The following is a 10,983-nucleotide window of genomic DNA, read 5'->3' as shown; positions in this document are numbered from 1 at the left end:
TTCCTTCAGTTGTAGGCACGATAAGCATACCTTGATCCGTCTCTCCTAAACCTCTCTCATTTCTGACCAGTGAAGCGATGTAGTATCATTTGTTGTACTTCATCCTAGCCCTGATGTTCCATCTGGTCCTGCGATCTAAATAGTACTTCTTTCTGTTACAGCTGTGATATTGTGATGACATTGTGCGGGGCAAGATGTTCTCTTTGTCCTTTTTTCTGCTAAAACTCCATCTGCCGTGTGATAGTAAAATTCCTTTGGTTTTTTATAGAAATGGCACAAAGTTTTGTAGTTGTCATCCTCTCGATCTCCCTTTTCACCTTCTCTTCTTTTTATCCAATTGGATAAAATCCATCTGCCGTGTGATAGTAGACTTCCGTTGGTTCTTTATAGAAATGGCACAAAGTTTTGTAGTTGTCATCCTCTAGATCTCCCTTTTCACCTTCTCTTGTTTTTATCCAATTGGAAAAGCCCCTCGTCATCTTGACGTTCTTTTCAGCCCTCATTAGGTCCGATAATTTGTACATTGCTTTCAAATGTGCTTTCAGCGCAATGGTTTGTCAAGAAAAGATCCCAGGACGATTCTGTCATCGTCGATTTTACAAAGATGAATTACCTCAAGATGCGCTGGTGATTCTCGGATTCTGTGTTGGTTCTCACCTTCTGATTGCATGAGAGTTCTGGGAAAGGTATCTCGAGACTGCTATCATCCCTAGTTCTTCACCTGTGCTCTCATCATCATCATCCTCAGCTCCATATAATCCCTAAAAAAGATCTGCATTTAACTCCCTGTCTTGATCTCTCATTTGGGTCCATTAGAATTTTGTATATTTTATACGCATAACCATCAGTCGTTACCAAATTTCACTCTGAATTCGACTTTTTCGTTTACCGGGAAAAACTTTCCTGTTCCTCCTTTTCCGTCAACAACTGCCACTCGCCGGACTCAATACTTCTTTCAAAAACTTCTCTTCTGTTTTTGGATGAAACTCTCTTTGTCTCTTTTACAGTTGTTTTCTCTACTGTCTTCTCTGAGAGTTTGTTTAACAAAGAGCACAAAATCTCACGGCATTCATCTTCCACTACGGTTCGATGTTCTCTAGTGTCCTATAGTCGCTCTGATTTCTATAGTTTTTTGAGTTCCGGTTCTGTGTCTTCTGGTGGAATTCCGTTAGTTTCTGTTAACTACGTTATAGTGCAGGTTCCAGTTGTTTCCTACCTTTTCTTATGTTTTAAGCAATGTATCTTTTCGTTTTACGGCATTTTCTGACAAATTTTGACTCGAGTAGGTTTTCCATCGGTATCCATCTTTTCAAGGCCAGTATCATAATCATCGTTTCTTCTTAGGGTAGCTCCGTGTGATCTTCGATTGGGCAACCTGACTTATTTAGCCACCTTGTCAAAGATCGATTGTTGTATGTCTCCTTGACTATTAATGTGATTCCATCATTATTTTGGGTCTATCTGCTTCCCCTTTGCTTTTTCTATTGTAGAACTCTATTTTTTTTATAAGAAAATTGAAATGTTAGTTCAATGGCTTACGAATGTTTTGTAAATCATCAGGATCTAATTTTTTTTTACAATTCTTATAGTACGGTCAAATATCTGAAAAAAGTGACAAACATGTCTCAAAACTGAATAAAAATTTTCTGACCAACCAAATAACTGTAATTACATAACAAGTAACATAATAATTAAAAAGATTTTTCAGTAAATTACTGAGATTTTTTAGTTTTTTTTATCGCTACCCAAACATTCACGGTACCCAAAGCAGCCTGAACTTTCCCTGACCGACTCATCAGTATCTAGTACGTACTTACCTTTATTGGAGCTGCGAACAATTCTTTATTTATCCTCTGGAATGCTCCTTCTGCGCTCTCGTTCCATATGAATTTCTTTGCTTTATGCCGCATGCATTAAGCAAATTTTGAAATAATGATGTGTATGACACTTTTTATGATCTTTGATCATTTTGTACAGATAGCTTAGAATTTTTAAAACCTGAAGATGCACAAAAATGTGCGAAAACGTTTATTTGAATTTACCATTTTAACGCTTTCTCAATATTCATTAACGTTTTTGATCAAAGTCAAAGGACTTGAGCTGAAATTGAAAGAAACCAAAAGTCGAATCATGAAAAAGTAGTTCATACAAAGTAATTATATTTTTTCACGCTCAAAATTACTTTTTCGCGGTTTGAATTTTGGTTTCTTTTCAAGTTCAGTTTTTCCATTTATTACAAGGAATTGAAACTCCACTATCAAACACCAAAGTGTTCTGGTCACGATAAACGTGATTGTCGTTTAGCTTCGAAATTGGAATTTCATTCTGATTTTCCGGCGAAATATTGATCTGATTGCCTATTGATCCAGTTTTCTCGAATAGGGTTAAGTTTCGGCTTAGAAAGAGTCAATCATATGTTGTTCTAGAAAACCTAAGAGCCTTAAGGCCATATATTTGTTTCTTCGAAATTACAAAGTTCAAAAAAACATGCCATTATTTTCTGTTTACATCCGTTCATTGTCTCTTTTCCAACTCTCTGCTGGCGATGTTTTTTAAACCAAAATCATTCGCCACTATTATTCTTTTTAATGGGTGGAGTGATATATCATCTTGAACTGCTTCCAATCTTGAATCGAACAGCAAAAAAAATCAAGAAATTGTCTCATCGAGAAAAACCAGTTTAAATTTTTGTTAACTTTTAAGTAATTTCAATCTGATTTTTAATCTACTTGTGATTAGTTTCAAGTGAGCTGGCTAATTTTTGAAGACGAAACTTTGATTTTTTTAACTAATTATCTTTTTTGAAGTTTTTGTAGTGCCCTTTTTGGAATGAAAATTGAAACAAATTTGAAAAAATGACGTTGATCTTTTTAGAACATTTTTTTGACAAAAACAGTTGTGCGATTAGCCTAATTGTTGTGATAAACTTATTAAATAGATTTGTTATGTTTGATGTTTGTGCCTGTATGTGGAGCGCCCTCTGAGGGATTTTAGAGACAGGTCTGTCAAGTGGCTTTCTGTGGGGAGGTGGGGAACTGGAACTGGCTTGAGGAGTCTGGTGGTGCGCCGCTGGACCTACTGAGCTCGGGTGAGATTGTTCCTTGTTTTTGATTTTTATAATTCGATTTCAAAATTTAAATTAATTTAGTTGTCTTTTTTTTATATGCTGATTTGTAAAATTCCCACTAACCGCTTATCATGGGTTAGTTCAGTCCCCTAAAGTCCAGTCAAAATCCTTTTTTTTACCTTTATGCTGCGTCAAGATGAGGAAAAACAACAAAGAGTGTGCAAGCAAATATTGCTTAAAACCTTCATGACTGATAAATTGGATTAGATGTGATTGTTGTTCTAGTTGGTATCATATCAGCTGGGTAAATATTTCTCTTAGCGACTCTAAGAAAACCCAATGGTTTCAGTGTCTTTTATGCGTTGATGTAAAATCTGTTAATAAAGAAACAATAGGTAATGATTTAGTGCTAGACAATTTTGTTAATACAGCCATCTCAAATGTCCGAGTACTCAGTGCCAAAAGACTCGCGTGTTCCCTTGGCAGAAATTCTGTCGGACAAATTAAATGACATCGTCTACAATGTAGAAGATGTTACAAAATGGCTAATTTTTTTAACGTCGTTCTTGCTTTTTTTGGAGCAACCGAAAAGAAGTGGACGCAAACAGACCACAAGCATGAGCTCTTTGATAAATAAAAAAATTCGAGCAAATGACGTGTCACTTCCAAAACCCCATCCCCAAGTTTCAAGCCCGCCTCTGAGTGACCTCGAGCAGAGAATAAAGTTAATAAGTAGTAAGCTCGATGAAGGAAATGTAAAGGGAGGAATAAGGCTTGCTGCTTCGGATGACAAAATAGCTCCTTTTTCAACTGATAACTATCAAAAATTGTTGTCTAAGCACCCGCAGCGAGCCAAATTTGCAGCTCCAAATCCAGAAAAAATGGATAGTTTTTTCGTAACCGATTTCGACCTATACAAAGCGATAATGTCCTTTCCAAACGGATCAGCAGCAGGTCCTGATAAAATATTTCCTCAAATTTTTAAAGATCTTGTTAGTAAGTCGAATGGCAGTGAAATCGCTTACTAAGCTGATAAACCTCATTGGAGATGGCAAAATACCGGAACCACTAAGACCTTTCTTTTTTGGCGCAAAGCTTATCGCCCTCATAAAAATAGACGGAGGGTTGAGACCGATTGCCATAGGCAACACGCTGAGACGTATCGCGTCTAAATGCGCTGGAAGCAAGGCCCTCTCCGAGCGACAAAATTTTTTCGGAAACGTACAGGTAGGATGCGGTACCAAACGAGGAGCAGACATAGCTGCGCACTCGTTTCGAAACCTAATTGAACGCGACAACAATCCAAAATGCACTGTTTTTTTAAAACTAGATTTTAAGAATGCCTTTAACTCTTTAAACAGAGAAACAATGCTGAATCATATTTTTTCAAATCGCCCCGAATTGTATAATTACACTCATTGCGCGTATGGTAAACCTAGTTACCTTTTTTATGGAAGCTCTGTCATAATGTCAGAAGATGGAACTCAGCAAGGTGATCCCGAAGCCCCACCCCTTTTTGCGGACACAATTCATACACTATTCAAACAGTTGGAATCGAAAATTAACATCTGATATATAGATGATGGGAATTTAGCCGACGACTATAAGTTAGTACTCCGGGACCTTAAAAACATTCTGAAATCGGAACAAATTTACGGCCTGAGCTTAAACACTGAGAAGTGTGAACTTTGTTTTTTGGGACCGACTACTAGTACACAGTATAATTCAATTTTAACACAATTTCGAAAAATATGCCCCAAAATAAAAATAAAAACAAAAGAAGAACTCCTCATTTTAGGATCTCCAATCGGCGAACTTTGCCGAAAAGAATTGCTGGACGAAAAAATTAGGGAGCTTGAAAAAATCTCGGATGTCATTGACAAACTAGACGCCCATTATGGTTTTTACCTCCTGAAAAATTGCGTTAGCATGCCAAAACTCCTATATTTTTTGCGTACGAGCCCTTGTTTTTTGCAAAATGATTTTTTGGAACGCTACGATAAATTACTAAGAAATTCGTTATGCAAGGTCATTAACGTGAAAATGGATGATAACCAGTTTTTACAAGCAGTTCTCCCGGCAGCCAAAGGTGGCTTGGGTGTTTCTTCCGCTCGTCTACTCGCTTTACCCGCTTTCTTAGCCTCAGCAGTAGGAGCGAAAGATGCCTTGAGCGAAATATTTGGTTTGGAGCATGTGGATGGAACCTATGATGATGCGCTTAAACGGTGGTTTGACTTTGGAAAAATTGAAATGGCTCCGGAAAATGAAATCCAAAAAAATTGGACGGAGCCAATTTTTGACAGCGAAATTGCAGACTTGATTTTACGACTCGAACCAACGGAAGTAAAAAGTTTCAACGCGTTCCAAGATAGATTTGGATCCCAATGGTTGAACGTCATCCCGTGCAAAAATTTAAGGTTAAAACTGTCAAACAAACAACTCAGAATTGCGATAGGACTTCGATTAGGATCAAAAATATGCGAACGGCATAAATGCGTGCGCGGAAAAGACGTTACCGAGGATGGTTGGCATGGTCTTTTTTGCCTCAAAAGTGCAGGGAGATTCTCTAGGCATTCAAACCTGAATGCCCTTATAAAGCAGAGTCTATCATCTACTCACATTTCGTCTGTTTTAGAACCACGACACCTCTACAGGACCGATCAGAAGCGACCAGACGGTTTGACGCTCGTTCCATGGGCTGATGGTAAGCAGCTCTTGTGGGATGTAACGGTAGTAGACTCCTTAGCTCCTTGTAGGATTAATGCCGGGTCTGTTTGTAACCCTGGTACGGCTGCCGCTGAAGCGGAAGAGCGAAAAATTGACAAATATAAAGATCTTGTAACTGACTGTCCTGCAAGCCAACACCTTTTAAATCTAATAGGAAAGTTTTAATCGGGACATTGACATTGGAAGTCAGAAAATATGTTTTATCTTAAGTCATATCCTCAATGTGCAGATTAATGAGAGAATTTGAAGGCTATAGTGATGTAGTATGATGCCATTTGTATTCTGCAGTGAGTCGATGTGACGTAGATAAAAGTAATTTCGTGCATTTTGTAAATTCTGTTCGATGACACTGTATCTATTTTACGAACATTGCGTGATTCAATGAGGACATTGACAGGACTGTCCGGGGAGTATGTGACATTCGACCAGAATGGACAAATTGAAATCTCTGCAGATTTCGAATTTTTAGCAGCGAGCCTTCCGAGTTAGTGATTTTGAAGGATTAAGAACGTTATTCGAACGATTGAACAAAACGTGAAGGTTGAAGGATTCGGAAATTGCTAAATTTTAAATTTTCGAAGTGATGACGTAACATTTCTGAGAAACGTTAGAAACGGCCATTTTGGCAGAAAAGCTGAAAAGCGACAGAAGAACGATAGTCGCACTGACGAAAACAACGAAGATTGTGATAGAAAGACAACAGAGAAGAACAGAAGAATGTTCCGAGTTGCAACTATTGTGTCGCTACAATAGTTGCAAGGCCGTTGCAGACAACGGTGAAGGGTGGAAGATAGCCTTCCGGATTACGGAGAAATCAAGATTAACATACTTGATTCAGTGGATTCAAGAATCCGGAAGGGTTTCGGGACTGAAACTTTTATCCTGTTATATAAACTTTTAGCTTCTTGTCATGTCCTGAATTGAATTTAATTAACAACTGGATTCATTTTGATAAGGATGAGAACCTAGGAGTTGGGGGAAAGGGTTGATCCATCTTCGATGGAGATGATGGTTTTTATCTAATGAACAAAAACAATAATAATTCAATAAGTAGTAGCCCTGTTTTTAGGAGTGACCTCGTGGTCTGGGGATACTGAGACCCAGCCATGAGCTCACTATTTCTGCATGTAATCTAGTTAATTTGAGTGTTTTGACCGAAGCCGAAAGCAGTAACGTTTTTTGTCGACCCGATGTTAGAAAAGACCACCAAAAGTACTGGCTTGGTAGAGACAGTGAAAAGCATATAGAGCTCTGTTTAGACGTTAGCCAGTCGTCTTAGGACTTAGTTTTATTTTCCGTCGATATGTATCTTCCGGGCGAATGTTACATACATGTTTTTATGGCGCTCCTGGGTGTTATTCTTTTTTAACATCATGACCGGCAGAACCGTTAACGATCACTCCGCGCCGAGCGGATGCTCACATCAACGGCCTAAGAACTAAGCCACCGGGGCGGAAGGGTAGTTCGGAACGCGGAAGCCTTCCGGATTACCGTGAATAGCTTTTTAACTTAGTTAAGACCGAAAATTCAGGAATCAGGAAGGGCGGGGGGATCGGCCATTCCCTCGTTCCCTGAGAGGTTTGTGACCAAAAACACTTAAAGATATATATAAAACCAAACAAAAAGTAGTATAGTACCCAAGAAAAACAAAAAACATTAAAAAAAACCGAAAAAACCAAAAACAGTGAAAAAAGTAAAAAATCAGTAGAAATCATCCCCCCAGACAAGATGTGATCCGACCCCCCCGTTGTTGTTGATAGATATATTGTTGTTGCAGGCTTTTATATCAGTCAGGATTGTTACGATCAATTTTGTAGCCTGTTTGTGAGGCTTGTACTGTAGGGTTATTTGAGCATTTAAGCACGTTAATGATAAATTGCGCTCAATCCGGAAGGGTCAGCTGATTTGCGCTCAATTCGGAAGGGTCTTGGGAGAAGACTGATCCGGCAAGCAGTACATGGAGCAACAAGAAGGGGCTCAACGACAACAAAAATCGATTGTTGGGTATCGTTAACAAGTTTTGTATCCCTTTTGGTACAGAAATTAAGATAGTAATCTGTGGGGGGCTCGACAGTGCTGCACTGTAGTGACCCTTCACCGAACTGCGAATATCCGAGTTAAGCACCTTAATTCGGATATTAAACAAACCCGGAGGGTATAGTATTACCAATATTATTACTAATTTAGTCTATATTAATACTCTTATACAGTTTTTCAGTGAAAAACACAGAAAGCAGACCGGTTTTTAGGGTCAAAATAGCGATATTTTGATCCCCCCACAAGTCGCGATTTTTGAGATATCGATAATTTTTGGAACAAAAAAAAGCGCTAAATTAGTGTGTTACATTATAACTGCACTACTACAATAGATAGAACCGGTTAAGTTTAGTTCGGAAGTGGTTGGAACTAATTTGGAACAAAAAACCAAATTTTCGTGATTTTTGAGAAAACGAAACACTAAAAATTCAGAAAATTTTTTGAAATTTTTGAGTTAGAACAGTGAAGATAGTTGTTCGGACAACGTCCACTAGCGAATCTACAAGTTTTAAAACCCGCTACCCGAAAGCCTTCCCGGTTGCAGGGAAATCGAACTTAACGTGTTTGATTTGGTGGATTCATCAATCCGGAGGGGTACAGGTAGCATAGTTTTTCGCAAATTTTTTCAACTAAAGCGTCTTAGATCGGGTCTTTTGCATTGAACTAGAAGAGTATAGGCCGCCTTCTGAGCTCGGATCAATAATTTTTAGGTCGAAAGGACCAGATTTAGGCGGAACCTATAAGAGAGAAATTTCTTGACTTTGGAAAAAAGACGTTTTGGTTAATAACTTTGGAACTACTAGGCATATCAAGTTGATCTTGGTACCAATAGATCAGAAATTAGCTGAACTTACTGATAGGGACAAAAGTTTTTCGGAAAAGTAAGCGTGAAAATTTTTTTGAGATTGTTTTTAGCAAATTCACCATCTTGGGAGGGTAGACCCTTCACGTTTTGTAAATTTCTTGTAGAAAAGCCCTTATACCCCTACCAAAAGGTAATAGCGGTTGAATAAAGTAACTTTAGGCCGTTCTAGACGAAAAGGGAAGGCTAAAGGCACAGAAAAACCTTATTCGAGCCGAAGTTAGGCGGGCGATAAGACCCTTCACCGTTAGTGTGAATTGTAAAATAAGAGGCTTAACTTCAATCCGGAAGGGTCTAGGAAAGTAGTACATACCCTTCCTAGTTAATTGAAAAAGCAAAAAATTGCATCGGAGAACGTATCCGGAGGGGTATAGGTTGAAAGAAGGAAATCTCCGAAAAGCTACTTTTACGAAACCGGAGGGCTCCCAAACCGGAGGGGTCAAATTTTTTTTCAAAATAGGAGGGGTCCGAATCCGGAGGGGTGTTGTAGTTGCTAATTCGGAGGGGTCCAAATCCGGAGGGGTCTTATATTAACTAACTCAGAGGGGTCCCAATCCGGAGGGGTCTAGATTTTGTTAGTACGGAAGGGTCCTATTTGTGCCAATCCGGAGGGGTATTATTTTATTAAAGGACTTAGGTAGGCGAAAGAAAGACTAAAGTGAGAGGTATTAGGTTATTAGCACACAGGCCAGGAATTAGTGACTGCACTGGTAACTTGCCTTTCAATAAGAACCAGACCAAAACAAAACAGGTCCGAACTCGGATATTCGCGACACTAAGTCTATATTAAAAAGAGCGTGATTCATTGGTGTGAATTGTAACATAATACGTTTTTGTGAAAGTCGACTGCCCTGAGGGTTTTAGTAGGTCTAACTCGGGCAGTCAGAAGGCAGATAGGTAAAACAGTACTCGGTGGGTGCAATAGACGCCCACTTGAGAAAATTACTGCCTTCAAAGTTTTGTCTGTTTGGTGCAGCACCGAGCAGGGAAAGCTTTTTCTTTAAAAGACAAGTTCGACTATTGTACTGCGACCGACTAAAAGTACACTACACATACGTTTTTTTTTCATAGAGGCATTAATATTCTGTCATTATATATTTTTTTTGTTTTTGATTTTAAATCAACGTAAACTGTGCTTGACTGGGTAGTGAGTACACTATCTTTTAAATTGACTGATAACATCATATTGTGCTAGTTTTCAAATCTTACGACCGATAATCGGTTAGTGTGAATAAATTATATACAAACTGTACTCTGATAACGTACAAGGATTCGTGGTCACTATTTTATAGAATCTTGTGAAATTTATTGTGTTGTGTCATTTTATTGGTAGTTAAACTAAAAGGTCACTAGCAATCAAATTAAATGCATAGGCATTATAAAGTGACAAATAGAGAATGAGTCTAGACAAGTCAAGGATACCGAAACGAGGTAATAGCTCTAGGAAATCCATACCTGAAAAGCAAAGAAAAACGATGACCGATCCTTTTGTGGATTGGATCAAACGAGCCCGGACCGACAAAGGGGAGACGGTTTCAGGCAAAATGGTTGAAACAAGGAGTCAGAAGAACTCAGAAGAGCGAAAAGAACTGTTAGAAGTGGAGGTCAATACGGATCATGCCATGAACGACAACCAGGAAGTACTTGGACTGGAAGGGAGAGGCAGAAGGCTGGCGAGTGAATCTACTCCGGTAGAACAAGGCCATGATTTTGCCACTTCCACCGAGACATTGGATCGAGAGGAGATGTCGGAACTGTCCGACACATCAACTGAAATAGCGGCAACTAGAAAATCTCCGACAGACAACACTATGATGGCAGGCTGAACTGAGAAACAAACAACGTCATCATCGTTCTCAGAAAGAATGAGGAACACCTTAGGAAACATCTTCCCATTCACCATGGGAGGAGGCGCAGGAAATGAAGGTGAATCCCAGAAGGAAGAGGACGAAGAAGAGCAAGGGGACTTTGGGTCTGAAGTCAGCCTCAATAGTTCGACCCAGGAGAATGAGGCATACGTCGGAAGAGAGACTGGAACCATGGACAAATTTGGTGTGGTGACAACGATAAGCAAAGAGGCAAACACACCGGGCCAGTCGAGAGGCTTCGCGATTATGACAAATTCAGAGCCGCAAACTGGAGAGAGTAGAAACAGAGGATAACGGTGACGCCACTCGTGACGCCACTCGTGGATAACGGGGCAGCACTAGAGGAAGCCTTAAAGAACATAGTGGACAGTTTAGGAGAACAAAATGAACAGATGTCCATAAGAATGAGTGAACTAGAAAGA

At 39.2% G+C, this 10,983-nt stretch overlaps 2 protein-coding genes across 2 annotated transcripts in view; both read left to right on the top strand.

Annotated features, from left to right (window-relative positions):
* Positions 1 to 2,908: 2,908 nt before the first annotated feature.
* Positions 2,909 to 10,983, top strand: part of LOC134841757 (uncharacterized) — a 555,870-nt gene continuing 547,795 nt past the window's right edge. The window contains exon 1 of the mRNA XM_063857797.1: positions 2,909 to 2,939. The gene's annotated coding sequence lies outside the window, so the exon portion shown is untranslated. The remainder of the gene's footprint in view (positions 2,940 to 10,983) is intronic.
* Positions 2,916 to 10,983, top strand: part of LOC134841668 (structural maintenance of chromosomes protein 1A-like) — a 100,261-nt gene continuing 92,193 nt past the window's right edge. Inside the window, exon 1 of the mRNA XM_063857707.1 lies at positions 2,916 to 2,940. The gene's annotated coding sequence lies outside the window, so the exon portion shown is untranslated. The remainder of the gene's footprint in view (positions 2,941 to 10,983) is intronic.

This window comes from Symsagittifera roscoffensis, chromosome 1 (genome assembly GCF_963678635.1).
Source record: "Symsagittifera roscoffensis chromosome 1, txSymRosc1.1, whole genome shotgun sequence".
Taxonomy (NCBI): domain Eukaryota; kingdom Metazoa; phylum Xenacoelomorpha; order Acoela; family Convolutidae; genus Symsagittifera; species Symsagittifera roscoffensis.
The sequence above is the reverse complement of the archived record's forward strand: the minus strand, read 5'-3'. Positions and strand labels throughout refer to the sequence as shown.